This window comes from Gopherus evgoodei, chromosome 5, assembly GCF_007399415.2.
Source record: "Gopherus evgoodei ecotype Sinaloan lineage chromosome 5, rGopEvg1_v1.p, whole genome shotgun sequence".
Lineage (NCBI taxonomy): Eukaryota > Metazoa > Chordata > Testudines > Testudinidae > Gopherus > Gopherus evgoodei.
In genome coordinates this window covers 15,990,359-16,002,427 of record NC_044326.1, presented here as the reverse complement: position 1 = coordinate 16,002,427, position 12,069 = coordinate 15,990,359, and the positions used below count along the sequence as shown (strand labels likewise).

Here is a 12,069-nt window from a genome sequence, read left to right as displayed (position 1 = left end):
TGCTCTGAGTATCCCTAGCCTCTGTTTGACAGAAGCTGAGAGTGGACAACAGGGAATGGATTACAGTACTTGATGATTACCTGTTTTGTTCATTCCCTCTGAAGAATCTGGCATTGGCCATAGTCAGACGGCAGGATACGTGGCTAGATGGATCATTGCTCTGAGCCAATATGACTGTTCTTGTGTTATTATGTAACAAAGGGAACAGAAACGGATTGCTCCTACCTTAGGTTTGTTAGCTCTCTGTTTAAATGACCCCTCCCCATACTGGCATTAACGTTACTACACAACTTTTAATTGCAATGGTTTGGTCTCCTAGTCTATTAATTTAATTAGAACTTTGTATAGGAAAGAAAATTAATGGGTTTTCATTTATATTTAGAAATACTTTGATTAGGAATAATGTTTGCAATTTCTGAGGAACTCAGTATTCAAATATTTTATTTTCTATTAAAGTTTTTAAGCTACATGCATTGTAGTAGTTGAGCATTACTGTATACAATAAATAAAACAAAGTTGAGTATTTATGGATGTAAATGAAGAAGTTCAGAGTTCAGTTGTTTTGTAATTGATGTGGTAATGTTTAATATTATCCACAGTTTGTAACTATCTGGTAGTTCCTCACCTAGGCATAAAAAGAACTGAAAACGAAACATCTTTAATTCTGGATATAATTTCTTTTGTAGATTTAAGATAGATCTATAATGTTGTTTTAAGACTATTGTTGATATTGAAATAGTGTACATTAAAATTTGATCGAATTAAATATTTTTTCTGTTAAGGTTTTGTAAAACAAAGAACAGAAGCACGCACGCACACACACTTCTAAAGCTATCTGATCTGCTGATGAGTTATGTCTAAAGCCTCCACATTGGCCAGTAGTCTCTTTAGAGGGAAGGGATAGCTCAGTGGTTTGAGCATTTGCCTGGGTTGTGAGTTCAATCCTTGAGGGGGCTATTTAGGGATCTGGGGCAAAAAAACCCCCAAAACTGTCAGACACAGTACTTGGTCCTGCTAGTGAAGGCAGGGGATTAGACTCCATGACCTTTCAAGGTCCCTTCCAGTTCTATGAGATAAGTATATCTCCATATATTAACATTTATCCAACTTCAATACATACAAAACTATACTAAGTTCACAAATCAATACATCAGACTAGTTTTGCTGGGCAGTGTCAAAATTCACTGTTTATTTCATTTGAACTGTAACTTATTGCCCTACTTCAGCCAACTTGAAAGCAAAACATCCATCTGAAGATAGATTAATTTTGCCATTAGTTAGGCTTGAATATGCGTGTCAGACTAGGGCCTGCAAAACTGTTCAGAACGAAACATTCAGGCTCCATACTATAAATTGTTTCTAAATTTAAATGTAGCATATTAAAGGATAGTCCTAAACATAAAGCCCTGAGGTCACTGGCCATCCTAACCCAGAAAACCCATATTTATGGCAATAAGTACATGTCCACACTGGACTTCTTAAACCCAGAATCTGTCCCTTGGGGCAAGCTGTTCACTGAGTGCATTGTGATTGCCCTCAAAACTGCTGTTCCTAGATCCTGAACCACAAGGACTCTCTTGAACTGCTTTAAAGAAATTCTGCTTGATCATTCTGTGAAGAGACAGAGGTACAAGCAGAACACTATGGTTAAAGCCTTCATATTGGCAATGCTTCTAAGAATGCTTTATTTTTTTAACAGAACTGATGTTTAGGAATTTCAAGAAATATAAAGTGCCAAAGCAGATATGCTGTATACAGTAGTAAGCCTTTTTTTGCCTTATTACTAAACTACAGTCAGTTCTTTGAAATACCAAGATTATCCAGTTCCAAATAAGCTACAGATCAGCTGTCAGCAGATACAAGTGTTGTCAATTTTCTGAAATGCCAAGTTAAATACGAGTTAATTCAGGCCTCCTAAAAGGTATTGTATACTGTTGGAGAGAATTACAGACATCTGCTTTATAAACTACAGGAAGCAATCAAAGAGAAGTGCAGGTAATTGAGGTATATTGTACTGGTTGCCTCTGAAAATTAATGAACCCATGCAGCAGAATCAAAAGTTGAGAATAATACAAAGACATTAACAACGTGTTTCTTATGAAGATCTGGGTTGGAATGCTCCATGATTTTGTAAGTAAGGGGCCAAATTCAGCCTTGGAGTCCATGGGTGAAACTCCTGTTGACTTCAGTGATAACTGTACCCATTTGTACTAGGGCTGAATCTGGGCATATGTATCTTTGCTCTCCTGTCTAGATGAGATTATTCAGAGCTGTTGCTGCTGGCATTATGAGCTAGGCACATAACTTTACCTTACAGTTTATATCATTCTGTGCAAAAGACTTTACTTTTCATTTTGAGCAAAATGCAGACATCTTTTTTTTTCTTTTTTTCTTCTAAGGATGTTAGCCAGAAATATGGGTTAAATCCAAATGTCAGAGACTAGCCTTTGCATATCCACCATCTTGTCTCTTGTGTCCTGGGGAGAAAAGCAATAAAGACATTATTATTATTAATTAATATTATTTATTAAATATTAGTATTACCATAGCTCCTAGAAGTCCTAGTTGTGGACCAGGATCCCATTGCAATATATGCACAAAACAAAAAGGTAGCCCCTTCCCCAAACATACTTGCCTGTTTCCCAGTGAATTAAATACCTTTAAATTGGAAGGTAATGAATATGTGGAATGTTTTAATGAAATTGCAAGCATAAATGTCTCTTTGAAAGAACAGAGAAGGAAATTTAGACAGTAGTATATAGGCCATATCTCCCCTGTTATTTCTAGAATGTTACTATGTTTATCAATTGCTGTTCTGATTAAGCTTGTGGTTTCTTAAATGAGTACATTGAACTTCAGTAAAACATCAGTTGTTTTCTTATTCATATATATTTTTCCTGAGTCTTTTTTCCCATTTGATGTGAAAATGGCACCCCTGCAATATCTGCTATGTTAACCACGCATATTTTCAGATTTTGATGTAAGATTATGGCAGTAAAGAAGGAAAGTCATTGCTGTTGGCAGTTTTACAAAATGATGAGTATATTCTACCCCAAACTTGCATTTAAGTAAAGGATGAATCTTTTTAACTCTTCCATGCACCCTCTGAATACTACAGATTTTGACTTTATGAATAGTGTTTTCTCGTTGGCCTGGCGTCAGAAGGTCTTGAGACTATTTCGTATGGTTATGAATTCTGTCACCATCTAAAATATGTGTGGAGAGACATTAGTATATTTTCTCTCTTAACAACTATGTTTTCATTATCCTGCTATGCCAGAAAATGGACAAGAGACACTGGATGTGGCATAATTAACCCACAACTTTATTATTAACTGTCTGGAAATACCTGGTAGATACAAATGTACAGTGCAGGTAATTCCATAATCATTTCAGTATATAGCCAGGTAGCTTCTATCAGCCCTCCTCATTTCCCATCTTTGCCCTCAGTCCACCCACTGCGTGGGACCTTACCATTCCCTCGAGTGAGGGTTAAGTTCAGCTATAAAGGAGTGGGGGGGTTGGCTTTCTACTGTGCCGGTTGTACAAGCCCTGAACGTTGCTATTTCCACTCCTTTAACAAATGCCTCCTTTAAATCCTTCACCAATCCATTTATCTAATCCCTGTATCTCTCCTCTATGGAGTACCTGCACTGGACATCTGCTCCACATCAATATAATGAGTTGTAACACCATAGCGTAACTCCAGTTCCATGTATGCCCCAACTAAGCCCCTCTAAACCTGCTGTGGGGAGGATGACCACCCCACCTTGCCTTGGCCAATCTGGGGGTGAGGGAAATATTCATTCCCAACCTCCTAAGAAAGGAGCAACTAATGCATTGCCCACAGTAGATCCTGACCAAACTAATATTTCACCACTTCCATGGATGGGAGGGTGGGTATGCTCTGCTTGCTCCACGTAAGAGAGGGCTTCTCCTGCCCAGCATGTATTTATATAATCTCCCTTTTCTTCAGGTCACCTCAGGGGCATGGATCAATGTGCCCACAGCCTACTCTGCAGCTGCTGCAAAATCACTCTATCTCTCTCTTAAAGAGGTACACACCTTCCTCCAGCAAGCCAGACAACAGGCCCCTGGTTAATGTGTGATGCAGTCATTCTCAAAGTACTGTAAGGCAGGGGTCATGTGTCCTGCTTATTAAGACCATAACCGCTGCTGTTTGCATTAATCATAACAGTCTCACTGTTACCTTGTTCTCCCTTCCCTCCCCCCAACCCTTGCATCAGCTTGTTGTAGTCACCTATTAGATTGTGGGATCTTTTGGGAGAGACAGTCCATTTGTTACATGTGTACAGGTAGATCATAGCACAGTGATTGTGCCACTCCTTGATTGTCGTTTTAGGCACTACCACAATAAAAATAAATAAGAAAAAATACTGTGCATCACTCCAGATATTGTTCACAAAGTCATCTGAATTACTTTGTTATTTATATAACACTATATATGTGCTGCTTTAATAGATGAATAAAAGACGGGGTTTCTGCCATAAATTTCTGAAAACTCACAGTAATGAGCATAGTATGCATACCTATGTACAAATCATGCTTTTTAAGGTCCTACTCCTGGAAGCTATTTTATTTGGGGTACCCCTGCATCAACCCACACAGCTTTATTAAAGTCAATGGGGCTCCCTTTAGATTCAGGGGTCTACCCATAGTAGAATCAGAGGCCAAGGCATAAGTTGTAGATTGATTATTAGCACTGGCATAAGAAGAGAGAATAAGAGTAACAACAATAAGAACAAGCAATAGATTTATTTGGTAATGCTCACACCACAGGAGTTCCAACGTTTTAAATGTTTTATTTCTTGTGAGATACTGTTACTAAGAGGGGACAGCTAGGATTTTCAAGGTTCCATTGCAGTCAGAGTACACATTACAAATTATGGGATAGCTTCAGGAATTACTACGTGAAATTCTACAGCCTATGTCATGCAAGAGGTCAGACTGGATGTGTCCCTTCTGGCCTTAAACATCTATGAAAATATGGTCATTTCACTCTTAATGAAAAGAAGTACCATCCTTCTGGTTGGTACAATAACAAAAAAATCCATTTGTCACACTCAGGTCCAGGGCATTATACAGATAATTTTCAGATATTTATAAGCAGGAGCATTAAAAACTATCTTTGATTTGGATTTAAAGTCAGAAGAGGATTTCTAACTTTGGATGAAGCCTGTTTAAGGGCCCAGTTGTGATTTTAATAGAACTATTCATGTGTTTAAAATTAAGCATGTATATAAGCATTCACAGTATCAGAGCTTACATTTAAGAATTATAGTTGCTGGAAAGTCCCACAGACATCAGTCTGCATTGTAGACATTTTATACATTAAATAACTGTTGATTTGAGTTTGTGATGGGGGTTTATGGTGACAAAACAGTTGTAGCCGAATAAACTTCAGATGTGATGCTGAAGCTATTATCATCTTTACTTCCTACTCTAAAGTGAGTAGTGTTGCTGCATGTTGAATTTCAATGTCTAAAAAGATTCAGTGCTTCAATAGGGCCAGTTTCACAAAACTGAAAACAATTCTGAGACAAATCAGCTAGAAGGAAGCATTTAATTAAAAAAACGTTAATTGGGAATCATTTAAGAACACTTTACTAGAGACCCAAAAAGCTACAATCCCCTAGTCAAGGAAGAAGGCCATACTGGCTAAAAAACTGACCTGGTTTAGATGGGAAGAGAAAACAGCTACAAAAATAATATATAACAAATGGAAGAAATGGGAATTTGATAGTAATGAATATAAATCAGAAGTTAAGAATTGTAGAAAGTTGATAGGGGAAACAAAAGGGACACAAGGAGAAATCTGTGGCCAGCAGCTAAGGATAATTCAAGGATTTAAAAAAAAATATTAGAAACAAAACAAAAAAACAAAAAATCCTGACAATTGTATTGGTCAATAACTAAGTGAAAATGGTAGAATTATCAATAATAATTTAGAAAAAGGAGAACTGTTCAATAAGTATTTCTGTTCTGTATTTGGAGAAAGAGCAGATGATTTAGTCTCATCATATGGTGATAAAATTACTTATATTCCACTAGTCTTTCTGGAGGATGTTAAACTCGAGCTATGAAGTTTCACATTTTTAAATCAGTGTTTCTAGATAATTTGCATCCAAGAGTTTTGAACTCACTGGACCACTAATGTTGATTTTTAATAAGTCTTGGAGCACTGGGGAAGTTCCAGAAGACTGGAAGAAAGCTAATGTTGTGTCAATTTTTAAAAAGGGTAATTAGAGGCCCATCAGCCTGACATTGATCATGGGCAAGATAATGGAGCAGTTGATATGGGACTTGATTAATATAGAACTAAAATGTAATTAATGCAAATCAACATAGGTTTTTGGAAAATAGAACTTGTCAAACTAACTTGTAATCTCACAAAAAAATAAATCACGTTTGGGGGATAAAGCTAATATTCTTCTTTGAGAGAAATCCCTGTGGGTGCTTCACTCCAGGTGTTGGTGCATCCCTGCACTTTTGCTCTGAGATTTTTGCAGCAGTACTCGTACTGGCCACGCATGCGCAGAGCCTGCCTCCCCACTTAATAGTACGCATGCGTGGCCGGTCTCCTCAGTTCCTTCTCTATCATCCCCGTCCTGAGTCGGAGCTCAGCAGACTCGTTAAGAACTTTCTTCCTCTTGTTACAATTACCCTTCTGGTTAGTTAGTTTGTGGTTAGTCGTAGTTAGTTACCATTTTCTATCTTTTTCTCTTAAAAATTTTTTTTTCTTCGTTTCTGTCAGTTGCAGCAGCTTCTGACATGCCTGGCTCCCCAGGCTTTAAGTGCTACTCTACCTGCAAGGAGCCTCTCCCCCCATCAGATGGCCAGTCAAAGTGTTTAAAATGTTTGGGGGAGACCCACATCCCCCCCAAATGTGCCCACTGCAGTGAACTTAGCTCCAGGGCACGGAAGGACAGGGAGCTTAAACTGAAACTGCTCCTTCTTCAGAAATCCCTAGGGTCAGTTTCAGACCCAGGCACTGACTCCGGCTCCGCTGCCCACCACAGGCCCCCGCCTCAAAGAAGCACAAGAAAACTTCAAAAAAAGGCACCTTCTGTCATCCACAAAGGAAACCCTGCAGGATAATACTTCTCCAGGCAGGTCTACTGCTTCCCTCCCGGTGCTTCCCTGCTTGAGCACGTTTGAGACGCTGGGCTCCTCCGGCGCTGCGCGAAACCCGCCTGTGGTGGCAGTGGAAAGATCCGGTGCCGAGGCTTCAGGCTTCCAGTTGCCTGCCTGTCTTCTGGCACCGTTTGGCACCGTGACGGACGCGGTGCCGACATATCACAACCTGTCTGACCCCCCCCAGGCTGATATTGATCTCCCAGCACCGACACCCGCTGAGCTGACCAGTAGTGAGTCAAGGCTCAGAACACCGGTGCAGAGGAATTTTCCTCAAAGCAAATTCCTCCTGAACAGCCTTCACCTCACACAGGAGCCTCAGCACTGCCCACAGAGGACAAGTGATCACTGGCCTGCAGAGGGCGCTCTGTGGCTGGAATCGAGCTAATTCCCCGAAGCAACCAGCAGGAGGCGCCGCGGGGGTGAGTCCACGCGGTTACACTCTCCCTAATCAGGAATCAACATGTACGCATAATGACAGACAGCATTGCCTGCGTGTTCTATGTAAACAGGCAGGGAGGAGTTCACTCTCACTCACTTTGCACAGAGGCTATGAAGTTCTGGAATTGGTGCCTTGTGAACAACATCCAGATATCAGCCGCCTGTCTTCCTGGAGTTATGAATACCACAGTGGGTGAAATAAGCAGATGCTTTCCCTGGGATCACGAATGGGAGATAAATGAGACAATCATCCGCAACATATTCCGCATTTGGGGTCACCCAACCATAGACCTTTTTGCAACGGCGGAAAACACAAAATGTCCCGAATTTTGCTCCAGAGCGGGACTGGGCAAACATTCCCTGGGAGACGCATTCATGGTCCCATGGTGCTGGAAGTTACTCTATGCTTTTCCCCCTACACCGGTTCTCCACAGAGTTCTGACAAAGATATGAACAGATCGTGCCACGTTGATATTGATTGCCCTGTCATGGCCCAGACAACTGTGATTTCCATTCCTCACCAGAATGTCAATTTGACCACCAATTTCATTGCCCCTCACTCCGAACCTCCTGTCACAGCAACATAGCCGATTTCTTCACCCCAATCTGTCCATGCTTCACCTCAAAGCCGGATTCCTACATGGTTCTCCCAAAATGAACAAGCTTGCTCTGACCAAGTTCAAGGAGTGCTCCTACATAGCAGAACACAATCTACTCACACCACCTATCTACGAAAGTGGAAGCGATTCACACAACAGTGTTCAGCTAAACAACTTTCTCCCATGTTGGTACCTCTCCCGCTCATACTTTACTACCTATTGGACCTTAAGCAATCTGGCCTTTCTTTCAGCTCCATCAGAGTCCATTTATCTGCTATTACCACCTTTCATGACAGAATCGACAATACCTCTGTTTTTGCACATCTGATCACCTCAAGGGATTCCAAGCCCTATACCCAGACATTAAACTGCCTATGCTTCTGTGGGACCTTCATTTAGTATTATCCTGCCTAACTCAACAACCATTTGAGCCCCTAGCCACTTGCTCCCTTTTACACCTTTCTATGAAAACAGCATTTTTAGTGGCAATTACCTCTGTCATATGGGCAGGAGAAATAGCAGCTCTTATGGTAGATCCCCCATATACACTGTTTTTCAAGGACAAGGTTACCCCTAGATTACACCCCAAATTTCTTCCAAAGGTGCATTCCTCATTAATGAGCTGATACACCTACCAACCTTCTTTCTAAAACCACATGCAGACTGTTTTGAAGCCACAATGTATATGTTAGATGTATGCAGGGCCTTGTCCTTCTATTTGGATAGAACCAGACCTTTCAGAAGCTCCTTAGGGACCCCTATTTCTACCCAGAGACTTTCAAACTGGATTTCTGAGTGCAGCTGATTGTGCTATTGATGTATAAAGAAAGTTACACCTACAGCTGGCATCAGAATCATAGAATATCAGGGTTGGAAGGGACCTCAGGGGGGCATCTAGTTCAACCCCTTGCTCAAAGCAGGACTTATCCCCAGACAGATTTTTGCCCCAGATCCCTAAATGGCCCCTTCAGGGATTGAACTCATAACCTTGGGTTTAATAAGCCAATGCTCAAACCACTGAGCTATCCCTCCCCCCAAAAACTTGGCTAGATCCCATGAAGTAAGTGGCAATGCCTTAACCATATGAGTGTTGTAAAGATCACTAGGACCTCTTCCATCCTTATCAAGGATAGTGCTAACCTTCTCTCGTTTCAGCTGTGGCTACCTCTGTGGCTTTCTTATGCAAAGTTCCCCTGGGTGACATCTGTAAAGTGGGCACTTGGTCCTCTAAACACACATTTGTTAAACACTATGCCCTTACTCAAGGTCCTCTCTCTGATACATGATTGGGCAGATCTGTATTATCTACTGCATTCCTATCAGATCCGAAGTCCCTACTTCCTTGAGACACACTGCTTTTAAGTCACCTGGAGTGGAGCACCCACAGGGACATCTCTCTTGAAGAAGAGGTTACTCACCCTGTGCAGTAACTGATGTTCTTCAAGATGAGTGTCTCTGTGGGTGCTCCACTACCCACCCTCCTCCCCTCTACTTCGGAGTTGGGGTGGCCTCCGTTGTAGAGAAGGAACTGAGGAGACCGGCCACGCATGCGTACTATTATAGTATACTCAGAGCCGGAAGGGCAGGCTCTGCGCATGCATGGCCGATCTGAGTACTGCTGCAAAAATCTCTGAGCGAAGTGGATCGCCCACAGGAACACTCATCTCAAAGAACGTCAGTTACTGCACAGGGTGAGTAGCCTCCTCATGTTGACATAATATATTTAGATTTTTGTACAGTGTTTGACTTTGTACTGCACAGTATTTTGAGTAAAAAACTAGAATGATGAAAAATTCATGTGGCACACAGCTTAAAAACTGGTTAACAGCTAGGTCTCAAAATGTAATTGTAAACAGGGAATCATCATTGAACAAGCGTGTTTCTAGTGAAGTCTTGCAGGAATCGGTTCTTGGCCCTACAGTATTTAACACTTTTATCAAGGACCTGGAAGAAAACATAAAATCATCACAGATAATGTTTACAGATGTATTTGTCACTGGTTTGACTGCTGCCAGAATTCTGTGTCCATAATTTAAGAAGACTGCTGATAAATTGGAGAGGGTTCACAGAAAAGTCATAAGAATGACTGAAAGATTGGAAAACATGCCTTATAATGAGAGACTCAAAGAGCTCAATCTATTTTGTTTAACAAAGAGAAGGGTAAGGGATGACTTGATCATAATCTATAGGTATCTACACGGGGAACAAATATTTAATAACGAGCTCTTTAATCTAGTATGATCCAATGGCTGGAAGTTAGTCAAATTCAGAATGGAAATAAGGAGTAAATTTTCAATAGTGAGAGTAATTACTACTGGAACAATTTACCAAGGGTCACGGTGGATTTTCCATCACTGACCATTTTAAAATCAGGATTGGATGTTTTCTAAGAGATATACTGTAGGGATTATTTTGGGGGATGTTCTACGTCCCTGTGTTATACAGAAAGTCAGCCTAGTTGATCACAGTAGTCCCTTCTGGCCTTGGAATCTATGAAATATGTATTCTCATTATAACAATTGTACTAGAGAAAGTGTATGTCCCAGTAATGATCCCTATTAAGAAGTCTGATTCATTAAAAATTTATTTGAAGTATAACAATGCCCATTGGTAGGTAATAATTTACAAAATTATTTTAAACACAAAAATCAACAAGATGTTAGCAAAAATAAATTATAGAACAAGGGAACTCTAAAAAGTAATTATTATTGTGGATATTGTAGAGGATTCTGCAACCACCATTCAGTGATTTTTTTTTATATTGGTTTGTGCTTTATAAAACATGTTTATAGACTACGTCAGCAATGTTCTTTCCCAGTTGCTGTTGCAAAGACAATTTTTGCAGTTTATCACAAAATGCCAGATTTGCTCAGCATGTAATTAAATCTTATGCTTGGAAGCATCCACATTACTTGGTTATCATGAAATTATTCTTTAATAAAAATGTATGCTTTGTGATCTATATTTTATTAATTTGGTGAGTCAGTTTATCGATAGTTGCAGATGCCATGAATGTATAATTTGTCACTATTATTGGTTGCCTGTCAGCAGTTACTAGCAACACAGAGTTCTTGGCTGTTGGGGCACCTTAGAAATATGTCTTTCTTGATTTGCAAAAGAAAAGCTTTCTACTGTAGATTGTTATCAGTACTTTTGAAAACACTATGAACAAATGAATAACATGGCCTGTTTAAGCAAGAGTTTGCAACAAATATGATTTTTATTTTTGGGGGAGAGGAGATGGAAAGAAGTGTTGCATTATAAAGGAGAAACTCTGGTTTGCTCATTCTTTTTTGTTCATTTCAAACCTATGAAAGTTTTGGGGTCATTGGACTATGAAGCACAAAGAAACAGTATGAGCTTTTCTATTTATCCATTTATGATAGTTAGCTTTCTGGTTTTAAGATTTAGCGATAGTAATCTGTGTGGACTCAATAGCTTATTTTTAGAACTAGATATTGGCAAATGAGTTTTTAAAGAGATGGGATCTAATGTTGAAATGGTTAGTGTCTAATTTATAAAAATGAAAAGGAGAATTGATGGGATAATGCAGTTATATTTTCTGAAGTTGTTGGATTTGGCTTACTGATTAAGAGGATAATTTACATTTGCTTTAGAATTTTCCACATAAATAAGGCAATTTTCCACATAGTAAGGTAATGTAAATCTTAACGTGCCAAAATGTAGTTGTGTGGTTATAACGTGTTTTTTTTTTCTAAAAGGCCAAGTTAGGTTCGCAATATGAATGCACGATCTGTTAGAATCTTTGTGTGTTGTATACATTTTGATATGTGAAAAAGTTGTTGGTAAAAAGCCACTCTGTTTCTCCTTTATCATGCTATATTTGATTAGGATTAAGCTTTTTTAATTTGGA

At 39.7% G+C, this 12,069-nt stretch overlaps 1 non-coding gene across 1 annotated transcript; it reads right to left on the bottom strand.

The window, feature by feature from the left end:
- Positions 1-9,229: 9,229 nt before the first annotated feature.
- On the bottom strand, positions 9,230-9,357 carry LOC115653005. The gene has a single exon (XR_004000821.1). It is a non-coding gene; the product is annotated as a U6atac minor spliceosomal RNA (small nuclear RNA).
- Positions 9,358-12,069: the final 2,712 nt, after the last annotated feature.